The sequence below is a fragment of the Cryptotermes secundus genome, unplaced genomic scaffold (genome assembly GCF_002891405.2).
Source record: "Cryptotermes secundus unplaced genomic scaffold, Csec_1.0 scaffold343, whole genome shotgun sequence".
NCBI lineage: Eukaryota > Metazoa > Arthropoda > Insecta > Blattodea > Kalotermitidae > Cryptotermes > Cryptotermes secundus.
In genome coordinates, this window is record NW_019729214.1 from 481,229 (window position 1) to 501,314 (window position 20,086).

The 20,086-nt window shown below is 43.8% G+C and overlaps 1 protein-coding gene and 1 long non-coding RNA gene across 3 annotated transcripts in view; one reads left to right on the top strand and one right to left on the bottom strand.

Annotated features, from left to right (window-relative positions):
• The window catches only part of LOC111865431, an 84,863-nt gene that overhangs the window by 26,700 nt on the left and 38,077 nt on the right, over positions 1-20,086 (top strand). Inside the window, exon 2 of the long non-coding RNA XR_002842977.2 lies at positions 1,104-1,215. This is a non-coding gene — a long non-coding RNA (uncharacterized LOC111865431). The remainder of the gene's footprint in view (positions 1-1,103; positions 1,216-20,086) is intronic.
• The window catches only part of LOC111865430 (heparan sulfate glucosamine 3-O-sulfotransferase 5), a 102,586-nt gene that overhangs the window by 7,566 nt on the left and 74,934 nt on the right, over positions 1-20,086 (bottom strand). The window lies entirely within an intron of this gene.

Genomic DNA, 20,086 nt, shown 5'->3' on the forward strand with positions numbered 1-20,086 from the left:
GAGTGCTGACTCACCTGCTACGTCACCGTGGCCAGAGCCGCCACGCCGCCGCTGGGGAGGGAGGGGGTGTCGTCCATTGAGCAACACGTCACAATATTAAAAATGTTGTAATCGGTTTTTAAGTTTCTTTTAGAATTTATAAACCAAGTAGGTTCGTGTCCTCTTTCTTATTACTTCTCTTGACGGAGGCCGAACGTGTGCCGCCTTGTCGTTCTTGATTAGATGATTCTTTGATGTCGTCCTGTGAGTGTTCGTGGCGCGCATAAAATAATAATGTCGCAATAAAATAATACGCAATAAAACCCATGTTCAATTTCTTTCCTCCGCTCATAGCAAAAGCCTCTTCCCATCACTTTACCTTCTTTATTTACCAACGCTCTACCCTCTCTGAAACCAACTTTTGCTACAAGGAAGGACGGGTAAAGCCTGGCAACCTTCAAAGCAGGAAAATTTTCTGTTCCCCTTTTGAGATGTGATCTCTCACTTCTCCCCTTTCTCCTCTGCTTTTCTCTATCCCTTCGTCACTCTCTCTTCTAATATTCCTTATCTGACCCCTCCATCTCACCACACTCCTTCCTTCTGTCTCTCTCGTTGTCCACCTCTCCCGTTGTTCTCTTGTCCTCACGTGATGCTGACAGTAAACGGCGCAGGGAGTCAGAACACGTGACTGCATAGAACTTAACATACTTCGATCTTGTCCTGGCTTCCCACACATTAGGGGAATTAACTCCGCGGAATACAGACCGAAGCTTGCAGTCGATTGGGAGGCGGTCCTGGCTTATATTTTGGAAGACCCGGGCTCACATCTCGGCCCTGAGGCTGTCTATCATGATCGAATTCTCTCGTGGGTTTCATTTAACCCCACCCCCTTTCCCCATGTGAATATCGGCATGCTAAATATAGTTCCTGTCTCGCATGACAGATGTCACCCAACAATAGGTTGGTGTAGCCGAGGAAGTGCCTCAATTATATCACGACTGCTTCCTTCCAGAACCTTTCCAATTCATCGTTCAGTCGCCTCACCATTTTGCGCTAATTGGCCGTGGCCTGTCAGCTTCGTAAAACGAACCACAAAATAAGAGTGATGTATGTCTCTCTTACAGAATACCAAGAGGAAACGGTAGTGCGCAGCCGCAGATCTGTTCGTGTTCTCTCTGCTTGTGGCGGGGCATCAGTGGAAACTGCAGCTCTGGAAGCAAAGCAGGGACTCGTTAAGTAAGTGTTACCCGTACATGTATTTTCCATGCAGGCTTATGGTTCTGAGACAGGAAACGGCAGCAGCGAAATTTACTGTACGTGTTTATTTATGCCTGGCCTTCCTTGTCGCGTTCCTCAACTGAGATAAAGAATTTTAAAAATTGTTTAGGTTATTCGGGGTCTATAGTTAACAGCGCGTCACCCTCCCTCCCACAGTGAATCTGCATCCCCTGCCTCACTACTTCCTGCCATGCTTCTCCTCACGCTCAACCCAGAAGCCAGGTACAATGAATTTTATAATCTGCACAGAGGAGTCAATTCTTGAGCGTTCACTCACTATTACTTAATGGTCTCTAAAACAGTAAGACTACCGTAAAATGTGTAAAAAGGTAATGCCACCTCTGAAACAGGCCGTGGAGGCCCATAGGGTTGTGTGACGTCGAGACTCCCACATTTTCTAGACAGTCGGGTCTCAGATGGCGGTGAGGTTATCAGCCTTACGCGCCAGCCGCCCTTTACCCCCCAAAGAAAGATTCCTGGTACTTATTTCTGTTAGAGACTGAGTCGACCCCAGGGCCATAGTGCGGCTGGAAGGATTAGGTCAAATGAAAATTCAGTGACCTGCGATCTTCCGGCTTGTAGCATAGTGCCTCAGCCAACTATGTTACGACGTGTCCCCGTTACGTAGGAGTACTTAGAGAAAATGTGAAGCTAATGAGTTCAATGTTTGCAGATTTTCGTCCCTAACACGACAAGGGTTGCTGTAACACTTCATAACTTGCAAAAAAAATTTACGTATTGTAATTTGATTCACGATTTCAAGAATTATACAAAATCAACGAAATACTTTAGTTACTTGGATAATGACGCTGTGATACCAGACAGGCAATTAACGGCAATCGATAAACACGTAATGCTAGCAGCACGGCCTCATGTCTCAGTAATTCTTACATTTCCTTTTATTCGTGTTAGTGTAACATCCATTGAGAATTCTGCAGGAAAGCCCATCACTTCTTAAATTTTCGCTCTGTTAACTTCTCCTGCTTTCTCTCCTATTAGTTTCCAGTTCTACATGTTATCGACGGATGCCTCGAAGCCGACGTTTGACGTCATCTCCCACGAATAGCACGCACACACAGTCAACTGTAAACCGTTCCCTTTATACAGGATTATTCATAAGTCCGTGGAACATTTTAAAAATTCACAACAAATGAACTATGCATCGGATCGTGGCAATTCTTACGCCGATAGAGAATGAATCTCTCCAAGTTCTTTTTTTAAGTTGCCTGCTAATCTCAGGGATCTTCGTAACCGTGTGCTGTGGCTCTGGTCAACCGTGATATACTGACACGGGTGTGGGACGAAATGGGTTATTGCATAGATGTCTGCCGTATCAGCAAAGATGGGACACATTGAGCATCTATGAACTACGTAAAAAAATGATGAGTTTATCTCTATTTCACTGTAATAAAATTTGTTATCCCTTGCATACTTTATTTATTGTAAATTTTCAAAACGTTTCACAGATTTGTGAATAACCATGTATATGCATATCAGAGTACTATCGGTACTCACAGAGTAGACACGATACAGTGGAACAAAAATACCTTCACTCGTTCGTCGATCTGCCATGGAACTTAGGTTCATGCAACGTGCCAACTCTTGACACTTCGTTACTACGATAACGCGAAATTGCGTAACATCACCGTTGCAATACTTCCTATACACCCAGTGAAATTGGAATTAAATTAAAATTGTGTAAAAATACGTAAAAACAGCTGAATGCACAGTTAGAAGTTCTCACTGCGGTGACTGTGAAGAGTATCGTTGTCTTAGTATGTGATGCCGTGTAGTCTGGTAGAAGGTTATAGATATTTCTAATGAACGTACTGTGTCCTTCCTGAGGCCCGAACAGTAATTACATCAGTTAAGTGAGTAAGTAGCAGATCAGCTTTCATATACTCTTTGCTTAGCCTACTTTTCCGTCCTGAAGAAGGAGGCAGTACGTTGCTCCGAAATATGCCAGTTTCTACCATACTACATGTCGTGTCGTGCCAAATGATAGTAGAATTATTTGAATTTGTAACATAGGTCCAGGCCTTACACCGTTTATGGGCAGAACTCCCAGTGGGAACAGGCCTGCCTGTTAGATCACTTTTGATGTAAATTCCTTCGCTTAATACAACCACAATGTTAAAGGAAATACCACCGGTTTATACATTTGAGAACATGCAACATTCCTCGTCTGACGTCACAACACCGTTTCTGTAATCGTTATATAGTTGAGGGGGGTCCAAAGTGATTTGTGTGTATCGCTTTTTGTTCCCTTTTCGAAGAACTTGTTGCTATGATGTAGGTTATTCCAAAATCTACTTTTCTCTTTATATTTTCTAAGTACCCCATATACGTACTTCCATTTACCTGGAGTGACTGAGAAAATCCACGAAGCGCTAGTGTTAGGATGGCCGGTCACCGAGTTGAGATTTACTTTACGCTGTGAGCCTCAAGACTTTCCGGCTACAACGAAGCGTTTCCGAAAACCAGTTTCTGACTAAGTATACTATATATAAAAGTAAGAGAGTTGAATACAGAAAACCACTAGTTTCGTGCATGAAAAATTGTCCAGGGTCTGATCAGTGTTCACTAGCCTCATGAATATCCGATAATTCGCGTTAATTATACATTTTTCTGTTTCCTGCCGGGGACGTAACAGAGAAACGCGATAATAACTCCGTGTTCTTGCCAATATGTACGGCCGATAAAGCGTTTTGGGTGCGAATCGAATCCTCATTCCCAGTGTTTTCTTTCAATTACATGAGCAAACTTTAATTTCTTAGTTTCAGTGTTATTCCTGCTTTTAAGTTTCCACCCGCTGTACGTGTATACTGTTATATTTGCACGGAAAACAATTGCCTCGGACGAAGAACAGGTACTCCTGTTTGTAACTGTATTAGCTGTGTGTGTCCCACGTGGTACTTGTCCTATTTTGGAACTAAATTATGGAATCGTTTATTATATTATTTTTTTATTTCTGGGTAAAAAGGATCGGTCCATTACCGAGCTGGTTACTCAACAGGCAATGCGCTTTAGTCTTATTCGGAAGTGCTCGGTTCGAATATCGGTTGGGCAAATCTAATCCTGACTGAGGCTTTTGTGGATTCCCTCTGTCTCCCTCGAGACATGTGGGGATAGGACCTCTATCAGATCACCACCGCTTCCTTCCAGATCCTTTCCCATTAATCATTCATATACAGTCCTACCACTCGGTGGCACACAATTTGGATATCGATCTTGTTTTAAAATAAACCACGAAAATGAGATTGGACTCACAAATCACTGGAAACTTAACTGTATGCCGGAGAGGCACTAAACGGGTCACAAATAGAAGTAGAACAGCTGTAATTGACGTAATAGGTTTTCTATATGTATCACTAGATAGCAGCACAGTCCAGCTTCATGACAGTCTAGGTAGCAGACACGCATGCGCATCTTCAGTAGTTAATTTCAGCAGTCAAAATGGTGTTCGTGCTTGAGGTGTATACTACCGAAAAGCAAGCGTTCTGTTGTGCGTTTCTTTGTGGGCAAAATGACTCAGTACAATGGACATTCATGAAGAAATATTTCCTGTTTACGGTGGGAAGTGCTTGTCGCGTAAAGCGGTTCACAACTGGGTGGCAAGCGTTTCGCTGATGACGAAGAGGATGAAATGGAGGTGCGGAGGTGGCTGAGACAACGCTCCAAAGTTTCTGTGCCGCGGGTTTCGACGCACTGGTAAAACGATGGGATAAGTGTATCAGTGTTGGTGGAGAATATGTCCACAAATATTCCTTCCAATTTCGAATATCACGTGTTTTACGTTTTATATCTATTTGTGACCTATTTATTAACTCTTCCTCGTCTTTTGGAGGGACTGCTTAACGATGCCATCAGTAGCTAGACTATATAGCGTTGGAAACGATGTTAAATCGGAGATCTAAAAGCAAGGATCTGTAGAGGAATTGATGTACTCTGCTACTATTTACCTGGAAGAGATGAGGAAAGCCTCATAATACCGTATTTACGCATGTATAAGCCGCACATTTTTTGCCAAAAATTCAAGAGGAAAACTGGGGTGCGGCTTATATTCGAAATATTCGAAATCACACTTCATTTAAAAAAATTATATTCATAATTAGTAATACAGGGTGTTCTACTCCTGAAATAATATTCCAAGAAAATTATTTTTTCTATAATTTCTGTCTGAAAATTGTGCTGCGGCCTATACACGCACGCGGCCTATACATGCGTAAATACGGTATTTGGTGTCTTGGCCGAGATTCGAACAAAGTGAGTCTACAGTGCAACCGCTACGGCAACCTGCCTTGTCAAGATTATCCCATAATCATCCACAGCAAACAACAATTTCTGAATACCTTATAACTTGTCAGAAGATGTTTATACACTCGTTTCAAAAACGTTCGTTTTATATTTCCGCTTGTCGTTACTATAAATTATTCTTTGTTGCCTGTTCATCTTCGATTACCATATATATCGATCTGTATAACGAAGTCATTACAAAGACGACATTCCCGCCATATATATAAGATATTTATTAACTTCATTTCTGAGGTAAAGGTTCGCAGTTGGCATGCATCGCGTGCGTACGTATGAGAGCAGAAAGTAGGCATTCATTCTTAATCGATTTGTGGGAGATTTTAGAACGGCCTTCATATGTCACACGAAATTTCGTTTCTGGTCTTCCATTCTTTACCACAGTCATTCAATTATGAAGAAGGAGAAGACAGTATTTCGAATATAGTTACTGCACGCAGACAAGAAATATCCAGGAAGGTGCATGAAGGTTTATTTTGGATTAATTCGCCTTGAACTTTCAGGTTCGTTGAGTGGTGTTCTGCGTCCTGGCTTAAGAGAATAACGCAATGCATATTCGCGTAATTCTCTCATATAAAATTTTAACGAAATGTGAAATCGATTATGGGATAAGCCTATATGAAAATGTTCATGTATGTCCTTAACGTAAATTAGGCAATATTATGGATAAATGTGTCTGCATGTGTGACTTACATGACAACGTTTGGTGCAAGTTTTCAAGTAGTGACTGCCATAAAGGTTTATGGCATACATGAAAAAGCCAATTTATGATCTTACGTAAACCAATTATATTCTGAATTAACATAGCTGCAAGTGGAAACTTCCCACCACCTTTCGTAAAGTAACTAGTATTGAATTTCAAGAAAATTTGTCCCACGGTTTAGTGTATTCATGGTAAAGTCCATTTACATCCTTGTGTAAACCATACTTTGTTATGGAACAGTATGGTGAAAGGTAGCCGGTCACGGTAGCCGAGCGGTCTAAGGCGTGCACTGTCTTCGCTCGCTCGGAAGCCGGGATCGTGGGTTCGGATCCCACTCAGGGCATGGATGTTTGTGTGCGTTTTTCTGTGTTTGTCTATAGGTAGAGGTCCTGCGACAAGCTGATCACTCGCCCAAGGAGTCCTACCGTATGTGTAAGATCTAGTAAACCGAAGTGAAACAGAGAGTTTCATGGAGGTAGGCCTAGGCCCAAATTGGGGATGTAGCGCCACAGGGAAAAAAAGGTAAAAGGTAAAGTTGTCCCTGTGCTTAACTAATTAAGCACTACAACATTGAAGACGTGTGGTGGAGTGGATGTATAGACCCACACTGTCTTGACCTCGGTACTAGTTGGAGGTGAGTGGTGAGCGTCACGCCTCGGCCGCTTTACTCCCGGGGGAAGAGCCCAGGGACCCGTTTGATAGGAGGCTGGGTGGGCTCCAGAACCAGTCTGAATGGCATGGAGAAGAGAAAATTCTTGACCCTGTCTGGACTCAAACTCCGACCTGTCGGTCATCCAGTCTATAGTCAACCGTTATACCGACTGAGCTATCCCGTGACTGGAAATTGGAATTTCTGGACGATTCTCAATGGATGGCTTCCGTGTCGAATTTTAATAAAATTTCTCCAACGAATTCTAGGACGGTTAGTGAGTAATGAAGTGTAAATTTAAGCACTATCACCGGATTTTCCTGAAGAAACTAATGAAACCCACGAAATACCTCAGTCAGGATAGGTGGCCTCCGGACCCAGAGTTGAACCAAGGACCTCCCAAATATGAAACAGGAACCGTAAATATTTCACCGTGACATCTAGTACTTCAGAGTCATCAGACAAGAACAAAATCTTCCATTGACTCGAGCAATTAAAAGTGTACACAACTTTGAAGGTTTCATTGTCGGTTGATACGAATATTGTAGCGCCTTGAGGTTAGGCACCGTGGGATCTCGTATACTGAAGCCTATGTTTCGGAAGTACATGCTACCTCTGTCTTCATGGTTGGAATATGAAGATGAAGGCAGCATGTCCCTACGAAATGTCTCAACCCACCTACAAGACTACACAGTTTCACAGTCTTGGAAACAATATTCTTACCACAAAAATAATCTTCAGAGAATTTTATGAAAGTTCCTCATGATACACTTCTGCATTATATAAACCGTAAATGTGATTAGGAAAAGGCACGGTTACATGTAACACAGGCGCTATTTGACACTTCGCTCGAACACTGCGTTCTCCCCTCTCCTCAGAGCTGCACATGCCTGAGACACATCTGTGAACCCAAGGGCACGAAATTCGTCTTCATCTTGAATACGAACACAATACAGTTCTAGCAATGTCCCTTCACACCCCCAGGAAGAACCCAGAAGACTGCTTTCTTCATAGTCACCGCCGTGAAAGCCTCAAATCTTACATAGTAATATTGTGGCTCGCGAGGAAACAGAAAACATTAGTCAAATCAACTGTGCGTGCCAAGCCTGTACTTAAAACCTTGCACCATGCAAACCACGTCTGTCTGCGGCTCCCGAAATTCGCAGCCCCAACATGCAACATATTTGGCCACCACTGCCCACTGCTATACATTGTTACAGCCTTCACTGGCTTCACTGCTGTGTAGGTGTCCGCAAGCCCCCTGCCTGATTACCACAAATAACGGTAACTCTCTTGTAGAATGTGACGGCGTGCATTCTGATATAAATTTACAGGCATTACGGAGGAAAATTTTGTCTGTCTTCAGGATCGAAGAGTAACCAAGCAACAGTCGAAACTTGCTGCAATGACGTTACCGCAACAGTGGGTATCTGTCATGTGACGTGTGTTTCTGTAGGCAGCAGTCAGCGCGCCAATGGACTGGCGAGATAGCGAATACGTTAAATGTGTTTTCTGCTGGCGTGGTCTGTGCCGAGGAGTTATCTTGAAGAGCTGCGAGGCAGCTGACAGAATTAGACTGAAGAGTTGAGCCACGGGAAGTTCGTAGTAGAAGAAGAATTAGAAGTCGGCCAGTGAGGACTTAACGCATGATTTGATTTGAAGACTTCATCATGTGCTGTGGTGCAGTGATATCTGGAGTGTGACAGTTATAGTTCCTGTGCTAAAATCCGTTGCCAGGAAACGAACAGGAAAAACTTTGCAGAGGAATGGCCATTTTTTATATCTGTTACCTAGCAAAGACTAGCGTAGGCAGACATTGCAGACTTTATTTTATGTGTTATAGTTAGAGTAATCTTTAGAATGTTACGAGTATAATTATTTGTAGTTACGACTCGTGAGTATCCAATAAATCGATTGGTCAATCCAAACCCCTTCTATAGTCACTCCTACACGTAACAATATATAGGATATACATACAATGCATATACTGTCACGATTTAGGGATATGACTATAGACCGGATTTGGATTGATGAATGGATTTACTGACCACTTACACACGTCGACCCAGAACTACAAGCACTTACAACGCTATCGCTGATCTACACACTTTATATGTCACTACTGCACATGCTAAGGCTTTTCCAGTCTGCCGTCTTCACCAGCCGTTCTCTCGAAACGGCTTCTAACAATGGTAATTCGTCAGCTTCACGCGCTCAGAACATCTCTTCTTAGCCTCCCTAGCAGAACTCAACTGAACTCATTCTAAGTCTGAGTCAGAGTTACTTTATGACCGTCGGTTTACCACGAATCACTTCATCTTGGCGACAAGACCCTTGAACTCACAATCAGAGATTTTTTTCCCTCACAATCAGAGATTTTTTTCCCCCAACTGAACACTTAGCGGTTATAGTCCATATGTAACATCGTCTCTGATGAGAGGATGGGTCTGTCATTTATAATTTCTGCCGGTACTCGCCAGCGCAGTCATTCTCAGATCCGAGTCTCACGGGATATTTCACTGTCTCAGATTCGAGACTCCCCTAACTTGGAGGGCCAAGTTCCCGTATTTATATTCCCCAAAGTCAAAGATATGTTACAACAGACGGTCAGTCGGCCAGTCTGTCTTGGAATAAAGTACCCATACGGGGCTTAAGACCAGATCTTTATTACTGTCAAGACAGCTGCAGGCTTGTTGATATGGGGCGCTCTCTCTGACGAGAGGACGGATCTGGCGTTTGTCATAGGCACAGTCAGCAGTAAAAAGTCTGTTGTCAGTATGAACAATTTACACTTTACATGATATTAAATGTATGTATACACAACATACAGGGCCTCTGTCAGTCCAGGCTCAGTACTGCAGATCATGCTACAACAGCAGTCTAGTCACTTGAACGGTCGTTTGACCGCCGCCAAGTTTAAGCCTCTTATATTTCCTACATTCCCCAGGAAAACGGTGGCCCAGTTATACCCCCATGCACTGAGTTTGCACTGCCTGTACTAATTGTTTCAACTGTCCTGGTTATAATTTCTTGGCACGGACTACATGGAAAACACCGGTCTTATATTGTGGCGTGCATGTATGTTTCGGGCGTTACCTGGTAACGGCCTCTGTTTATACTCATTGATTAGCAACGGGTCTATACGAGTACGCCACAACATTATATACCGTTCGAGCAGCGAAGCTCAGCCATTTAAGCCTTCCAACACAGGTTCCATGACCTGCATTACGTGAGCCAGACGCATGCAAAACTCCACACAGCAGCATGGATGCTTAATTAACCAGCGAATGCCGCTGGTTGTCTTAATTACAGGGGCGAGGGGTCATGTTCGTTGAGTGACCTTTGTCCGTGTGCGTGAGTTCCATCACCGTTGCTATTACACTCATAATCACCTTTAAATTAATTACTGTAATCAGTGATAGGAACGGGATAGCTTGGGCAACAGGGCTGTTAACGAAACTTCGTTGGGTCAAATAGAGCAATGCTAATATGCAGTTAACCGTCCAATGGTAAGGAAACGGTTGTTCCGCAAGAAGGTATACAAAATGACCTTCCTACAATGGCGTTAATAACAATAAATAAAGTTGCATAAAATTAATCAACATTAAAGCAATTCTGGACATTATGCATCGTACTGCTTTTATTTGAAACATGCAACGTTTCGTACACTGGATTCTGTTTCCGTCTTCAGGTGGAACCTACTCAGTTGGACCCAAATGATAGAGATAGTCCCCATCTCCGGACATAAAACAGGACGATGGTTAATATCCAGAAACACAATAATTGTATTAATATAATATCGTCACATTCTTCTAGATCTTACTGACATTAAAGCAGTTGGCACGTGATGCGGTATAGTTTGGTATCCGCAGGTCATGTTGGAACTTCAACTGGAAATTGCTGTTGTTACCAACAGCACACTTGGTAGCGTAGTTGCTTGAGGCACAATGCTACAAGCCGGAAGGTAGCGGGTTAAAGTCTCAATGAGGTCATTGTATTTTTTTTCAACTGACTTAATCTTTCCAACCGCACTATGGCCCTGGGGGTCGACTCAGGCTCTAACAGAAATGAGTACCAGGAATGTTCCTGGGGGTGAAGGGCGGCCGGCGCATAGGGCTGACAACCTTGCCGCCATCTATGAGCCGACTGTCTTGAAGATGTGGGAGCCTCGACTTCTCACAACCCTATGGGCCTCCACGGCCTGTTACAGAGATACCTTTACTTTTTTTTTACACTTGGTCTCATTCTGCTTTGTTCATTGTGATCCACTCTTTCGTGTTATATATCTCCAGGGACACACAGATATCAGTTACACTAAATATGGAGGTTGGCCGCGCCATAGCTCAAGCGGTTAGTCGCTGGCTTCCCACAGCGGCGGCCCGGGTTCGATCCCGGGTCTGGTCAAAATTGATTTGTGGTGCACAAAGTTGCGCTGGGGCAGGTTTCCTCCGAGTACTTCGGTTTCCCCTGCCAATCTTCATTCCACCAATTGCTCCACAATCACCCTCACCTATCATCTTGGGCTGGTACAGTACGCCAATAGTGGCCGCAGTGCCAAGTGGACTCGGTCTCATCCCACTCCAAGGAACTAAAAAAACTAACTATTACTACTACTACTACTATTATTCTTTTGAAAAAATCTTGTATATAAAAGCAGGAGGTTGGAAAAAAACTGCATAATGAGGAGCTTCATAACTTGTACTCTCTCCAAGTATAATTAGAATCATCAAGTCAAGGAAGATGAGGTGGGCAGGCCACGTAGCACGAATGGTAAAGAGGAATGCATATAGGATATTGGTGGGAAAGCCAAAAGGAAAGAGGCCACTGGGAAGACCAACGCGTAGGTGGGTGGACAATATTAAAATGGATCTTAGAGAGTTAGGATGGAATGGTATGGATTGGATTGATATGGCTCAGAAAAGGGACCAGTGGAGGGCTCTTGTGAACACGGTAATGAACCTTCGGGTTCCATAGAATGCTGGGAAATTCTTGAGTAACTGCAGAATTGGCGGCTCCTCAAGATGGGCTCAGCTCCGACAAAACTACATTTATAATAAGATTACGAAGTACTGAGCCGTCTGTTGTCAGCGCACATTTCAAGCCATCAGCTGGCACCTCCATTGGCGTTTCCACGAACTCGTAACGGGACGTAAATTCTTTTACCCTTTTATGTACAGACATTCTTGGTTTATCTAACGACGCTGTATCTCAGACTACACAACAGCGAATTGTAGGACGAATGATGAATAATAAATTGAAAAAAATGTAGAAGGAAGCGGTCGTCATCTAATTGAAGTCCTATGCGGGAATTTGCCTCGAAACACTGGGAAATCGAAAATGAGGACAGTAGCTGTACTAGTCGAGATCTGAAGCGGTCACCTTCCGAATGGAAATCACAGCAATCCCGCTTGAGCTTACTTGCTCGGTGTTCCACGGGTACCGATATTTCTGACAATCTGCTCTTATACCCTGAAGATGGAAGCTGCAGGTTCCTCCGAAATTACGGTACATGTTTACCAAACGACAAGGCTTGACACAGCTGTGAGAACCTGAAATCTCACACATGGGACGATTGTTCTCGCTGATCTTAAAAGCATGTGGGAGGACCGATTTGTGGTCTGTTGCAGTGTAGCATCCTGTAGGGACCGAGCAAACGTATAGTAGCTCCCGATAATGCAGTCGGTGTCATCGGCAACCATGAATGAAGACAGCCGACTCTGTAGACCTCTGCTTATTTTTACCAAGGATCTAGCTCTTTACGTATGTAAAGTTAAGACTAGTCCTGTAACAGGCCGTGGATGTGTCAGACGTCGAGGCTCCCACATTTTCTAGACAGTCGGTTCACAGATTGCTGTGAGATTGTCAGCCTTACGCACCGATCGGTAGCCCTTTACTCCCAGGCAGATTCCTGGTACTCATTTATGTTAGAGGCTGAGTCGAACCCAGTAATATAGTGTGGCTGTAAGGACTACATCAGTTGAAAAGTCCAGTGTCCTCATCGGGAATCGAACCTCCGACCTTCCGTCTTGTAGCATAGTACCTCAACCAACTACGCTACCGCATGCCCCCTTTACGTACCTGAAGATAGAAAGTTGTTCCTCTACTTAAATACTGCGCTATAAAGACGTATGGGGGAGTTGATGTATAGCTTCACCGTTCTTGACCTCGGCACTCCATGGAGGTGAGTGGCCAGCTTCACACCCTGGCCGCTTTACCCCCGGGGAAAAAGCTACCGGTACCCGTTGGATAGGAGGTTGTGTGGGCCCCAGAGCCGGTCTGGACGCTGTGGAGAAGGATAGAATCTCTTGCCCTGCTGGCAATCGAACCCCTACCGTACAGCTAATACCCTGTCGCTATACTATTGACATATCACTTAGCGAGTGTCTTCTTTATTGAACGCCAATGCCAGTTGATAGTCTATATAGCTAAACATTATTGTTTGCATTCTGTTGTGTATTACGCTATAGTATTATGGTACAACCGCCAACACAGCAAATTCATAATAAATAAACCTATATTGCTGTATTAATATTCGTTTATTATGTACATTTGCTACATGTTTCGATCTAGCTGGACTATCATCAGGCAATTTTCGTGAAATGTACTACTCGCTGTTCGATTGTATTTGTAATGTTGATCCATATTAGAGATCATTAATATTAATTTCGTTAAAATTTCAGCGTTTCATTATATTGCAGTATTAATCTTAAAAATAAAACGTTACAGATAATTTAAGAGTTAAAAGTTAAGAAGAATAAAGTAAAGAACAGTACAAACATAACCACAGAAAGGGAACAACCGCCATCTATTAGCAAGAAGATTTGGCACCCCTGTACAGGACACGATACAATATACAAAGCAAATTTACCACCGCCACTCATGGAAACAGAAAAGTAAAATAGTGTATATACATCAATTACATGCACAAAAAATTTATTAAAAAAAAAACCCGCAGACTCCCACAAAACTCCTCTCATGGAACTGTACTTCACGCGCAAATAAACATAGTATTCTTAAATTTAATTCTTAACTTAGTTATGACGTTTTACATTTTAAGACTAATATTCAAACATAACAAAACACAAGAATCGCAATGAAATGTATATTAATTGTCACCAATATGGATCCACATTACAAATATAATTCAATATGAGTGGTACATTTCATGAAAACTACCTGATGATGATCCAGCTGGATCGAAACATGTAGCAAATATACATAATAAAAGAATATTAATACAGCAATAATATTTATTATGAATTTATATACGTACGTGTATACTGTGTATAGCTAAAATATAAGCGAACAGCGTCTTGTATTGTCAGTCGGTCACCCATTCGGCCACAGCCTGTGTTCTTTTGTTCGATGGTCACACGTATCAGGCGCGTCTGTTGTTCTAGGTCATGGTAAAGAAAGCTTGTCCGCTTGTCGTGGAGGAAAGCATGTTTTCATGAATATATAGTAGAAACGCCATTTAAACATTTTATGACACTCCCAAGTTGGAATTCGGAGCTACGTCTACATAATAAATTGGTTTATTTTTGGAGCGAAGTAACAGACTTCTGTTGGCGCACAGAAAATACGACCTTCCGATCGTCTCCTGAATGTTTTAAGCTTTTACATGCCTGGTATTGAAAAACGTCATTCTCTCCTCCACCAAGCGCCACGATAGCGCCTTAAAGTACGAGTACAGTGGAAACTGTGCACCACTTGATTTAACATTCACTGTCTCACCATTCTGACCACACAGTATATGTGTTCAGTATGGTTCTCACAATAAACAGCGGTTATTTCCTTAAACAGCATTAACCGGTTGGGCTTTGTAGCGGAGACGTAATGTGTTTCCTGTGAGGTACGGTCTGAACTCTGCATTCTGCCCACACATTGTATTTATGTGTTTCGTATGGTTCTCACAATAAACAGCGGTTATTTCCCTAACAAGCATTAACCGGTTGGGCTTTGTAGCGGAGACGTAATGTGTTTCCTGTGAGGTACGGTCTGAACTCTGCATTCTGCCCACACATTGTATTTATGTGTTCCGTATGGTTCTCACAATAAACAGCGATTATTTCCCTAAACAGCATTAACCGGTTCAGCTTTGTTATGGAGACGGAGTGTTCTTTGTGAGGTACGAAACTCAACCGTAGCCCTGCGACGAAGATCAGTTCCCGAAGAGACTTCAGGCAGGAAGGGCGTATACCCAAGACAGGCCTGCTCTCTTGGCCCAGCGCGGGAGCCCGAAGACATTGTACAGCTTACGGTTCTAAATAACCAGCCCCGTACGTTGAAGACAAAGAGAAGCAAAGAAGAGGATTTCAGCTTAAGCCGTATGTTCCCGGCGGTACTGCCTCAGTTGAAACCTAACGGTGCCAACGTACACTGAGGATCCTTTGTAATCCTTACATTCTACCCTTAACCAGTGTTGCAATATCGGTGAATCGGCACTAGCTACTAGGACTAAGTTCAGGTGGGCTTCGGCCCGTCTGCTTGTCGGAGGTTACTGCTATCATCGGATGATGCAACAGTCCCTGGTTCTGTTCCTTTTACCTTATACCCCGTTCCAAATATTAGTGTCAGTATTATCACTTCCCTGGTACGCCCGGTGTTGGTGAGTAAACCGTAGCTGCCAGCATGGTGAAGTCTAAGGCCATTAGATTGGACTCCCAAGGCGTTAAGAGAGTTATGGACATCGGAGGCCCCTCGGCCCTAAATACAAACGTAAAGAAACCCAGAAAAGTAAATAGAAATAAAGCCGAAAAAAATAAATCATTAGAAAACCAACCATATTAACCATAAAGCCTAAACACGCGCTTCGGTCCCCAGTGAGCGTGGACTCCGATAGCCCTTCATCTGAGTATTCAGATTCAGAAATGGCATCGATATGGCCGGAAAATAAAACCCCTCCAATTAAAGGAAATCTTAAACAGTCTGAACCAAGCAGACCCAAGTCAGCCTCGCCCGTGATATGCTCTTCTGGCAATCACAGCCTTACAGTAGCTGCAAATGTACACTGTTCCCATGGTGGAAGGAACTAAAGCTGTGAGGCAAGGTGCACAGAAACCTGCATTATCTGCAAGAGCCTCTTCTGAACCGCCTAACCCAGATGAGAAAGCGGATGATAATGACTTCACTGTCATTGCCCCCCCAAAAAGTGTCGAAATAAAACAAAGGTAAAGCCAACTATAACAGAAACCGCCATTAATACAGCTTTGCCATCCTCTCCCGCTCCTGAGAGCCGTGTTTCTGGCAGCTCAGAGAAGAGGACCAACTTCCTAACCGCACCCAGAGAGAAAATTCCGCCGGTCGTCATCCACCACCACTTCCAAGGTGACATGACCAAACTTAACAAAGATTTTCACTCAAAATTCCAGCCTATACGCTTCACAGCCTATAGAATGAAAGCTGGCATAGCATATCAGACTTCAACGTGCCAAGATTACCTCAACTTACAAAGATTTCTAAAAGAAAATTAAGTTCCATTTAACCTAATTAAACACAATGATTTCAAGCCGTACAGGATGGTTATCAAAGACATCCCTCCTAAAGCCATTCAGGATGAACTACTTGCCCTTATTATTATTATTATTATTATTATTATTATTATTACCACTTCTTCTTCTTCAGGCGACGAAAAGGGAGCTCAGTTGCTGGGGGTATAACTGGGCCCCCCTGTTCCTGGTATATAAATACGGGGACCTAGCCCTCCAAGTTGGGGGAGTCTCGAGTCTGAGACAGTAAAATATGGTCATGGTTCCTGCGGGACTCGGACCCTAGTATGTCTGAGCTGGCGAGGTCCTCTAGGAATTGTAAACGGCGGACCCGTCCTCAGATTAAAGAGGGCGCCCCATGTCGACAAACTCGCAACTGTCTGACTAATAAAAATCTGATCTTGGGCCCCAGATGGGCGTTTGACACCAAGACAGGCTGGTCGACTGACCGTCGGTCGTAACACTACCAAAACGATGACTGGACGAAGCCGGAAAACCTTGTAACACAGATATGATCTCCCTCGCAGTGAAACAACGGTAACACGCCTCTCCCCTTTGCACTGACTCTTTACCGTCCTCTCTTACCCCTTTTCTCTTGGGCTCCCGAAAGAAGGGTACTGCTGCCCCTATTTCCGTTTCATCAAGCAAAGACTATGATAGAAATTTCCGAGCAGGGTGGAATTGCGGTATATCTCGTGTTTCAAAGGTACTTTGTTCGAATCTCGGTTCGGATACCAGCCAACATCGCTGGGATTTTCGTGGTTGACCACAGTCCCTCAGGAAAATTTCTGGATATTACATGAATTACGCATCGACCGCTTCCTTCCAAGTCATTATTACCTGTTGATAACTGATGAATCACCCTGCCATTTGACGCTATGCAAGGTGTCCCAGGGTGAAAGGCCAATATTCTGAGAGATCAGAGTATCGGCCATTCTAAGCAAAAAAAAGTGTGTATGTACATGTGTCCTATTCCGAGCGGTTTTCGAGATAGAGCTACTTCACTGTACAGTTCATTGTACACTGTACAGACGAGCAACACGCCATGTCCTCACACGAGTTGCACCGAGATAGAGCTATTTCGCTGTACAGTACACTGTACAGACGAGCAACACGCCATGTCCTCACACGAGTTGCACTGAGATAGAGCTATTTCGCTGTACAGTACACTGTACACTGTACAGACGAGCAACACGAATTGTCCTCACACGAGTTGCAAAGTGCATTTATGTTGACGGTGGAATTTTAAAAAATGTATTATACTAGGCAAACTGTGTCAACTTTGTCACAGTAAATACCGGTATTAGAAACAGTACGTAATCTCTCTTTCTTATCAACAGTTTTGGAACTGTACAGTGAAATAGCTCTGTCTTGGAAAACGTTCGGAATAGGACACGTGGATGTATAATATTTTGCTTGGAATGACCGTTACTGTGACCCCCCAGAATATTGACCTTTCATCCTGGGACACGCTGTATAGTCTAGTTACTGACAGCATCGCAAAATGACCCAGAAGAAAACACTGTGTGGCCAAGGTTATGACTTCACATGATTTCAGACAGGAAAACCTTGCCCAGGTTCATAAAGCCTTCGCGTCAATTTTTATAATGGGCATAAAATTTCTCTGCCCTGAACATAAAAACATCACCACGACGGCTCCCTATTAAAGCAACCCAAATACACGTAGCTTCCATACATATCCAGTTTGTGTGATTTTGAAGCGTAACATCGAGTTTTATTATTTTAGGGCCAGGCCATGCAGTATCTTAGGGGGTTATTCGGTAGTTTCTTGTCACGGAGCCTTGAGTTTAATCCCCGGTGACTACATGTGAAATTCATAGTAGACGGAGTGGTACTGGAGCAGGGTTTTCTTAAAGTTTATTCCCTTTTGCCCTGGTAATCGCAATTCTCCCACTGATGCATATCTGTCAGCGTCTTGTGAGGTGTGCTGTAACCCTGATTACGCAGTACATTATCACCTCCTCGGTCTTTAAGTCTGGGGCTCTATCTCTGACCAGGCACATGGCCAGTTACAGAACGTTTTTTTTAATTTGCTTAGTGGGGGGTGGAGTTTATCTGGGTCCACTCGGCACGGCGGCCACTGATTGGCCCATTGTAGCTTGCCCCGGGTGATTATGATGATGTAGATTTGGTGGAATGAAGATTGGTAGGGAAACCGAAGTACTCGGAGAAAACCCGCTCCAGCTCCATTTTGTCCACCAGAAATCCCACTTGACCAGACCCGCGATCGAGCCCGGGCCGCCGTGGTGGCTTGAGCTATGGCGCTGCCCTATGGAGGGGGTTAGTGACTACACAATAGCAATTTAGTGACTGAAATTCTGTTTGGCCGATCACAGTGGGCGCGCGGTCTAAGGCATGAACTGTCTTCGACCGCTTGAAAACTGGTGTCGTGGGTTCAAATCACACTCAAGGCACGGATGTTTGTGTGCTTTGATTCTGTGTTTGTTTTGTTCTGTGTGTAGGTAGAGGCCTTGCGACGTGGTGATCCATCGTCAAAGGAGTTCTACCGATTGTATACAGGAATAGGAAACTGAAAAAGCGGCCAGGGCCCAACAAAAGGCTGCAGAGCCATAGATGAATGATGAATGAATGAAATTCTACAGGATTGCCCCTCCAAATTGCGCTTGATAACAGGGAACACCGTGGGAATGACCCCGAGACTGTTAGGCAACTTTCTCACATACGTAAGTTTCAACCGGGAGACCGTTTATCCTGACTTGGGTATTTCGTGGTCTTTTTCAGTCCGCGTAGGCCAAGTGTCGGGATGGCTCGGCGTCCGCGTCCGGCTACACCCATTTGAGGTCTTGGGCGTCGAAGGAGGTAGCAACTTGGACGTCTGTCCTTCCCTCATTATGTGGTAAAATTTGAAGTTTTTTTTTCGGTTTTCTCCTCAGTACTCCAGAGCGACCAGTAAAAGTAGATTTAAACTGTTTTGGCGTAAATCTGTAATACATTTTCTGGCCCTCCACGTTCCCCTCAGTCATAACAGTGGCTGCCCTTCTTGAAGGAACTCCTGTGTCGCCCGTGGTGAGGTTACAGCCTACATTCTGAACTGCTAACCGTGTCGTAAAATTATTCATGAATCAATAAAAATTTGAACTTGATCTCTGAAGGTAAGGTTCCTTGCTTAATTAAGTACCACGGCAATAAAGACCCGAGTACCCCAGTCGGGCAGACGCAATACAAACGCAACGCGGTGTAGCTGTAACGCCCGTTTGGAATCTCGGCGAGCCCAGATTATCGTGAGGTTTTAATAGTTTTATTCAGTCCCTCCAGGAAAATGTCAGAACATTATCTCCAGTAGACGACCGCTTCCTTTCAAATTTATCCTATCACCAGATACTGTATAGTCTCAACATTGAGAGTCGTTAAATAACCAACCAAATGAATATAAAAAGAAAATCACAGATATTTGACACCCGCGGTTTGTGAGAGATTTCTGTATATATGACGTGAGATGGGTTTGTCCCAGTGAACCCCGGGGGGGGGGGACAGTGACGGTGATAGAATTCATTCACACGTCGAAATCCCCCCCATTGAAGCTAGGACTCTCAGCCCACGACCTGAGACTGGTGACCTTTACGTACGTAGACGGATGAGCAAGGCAGTGGGTCAGTTAGAATTCACGGTTCATAGAACTTGTGCTACCAGCCGACT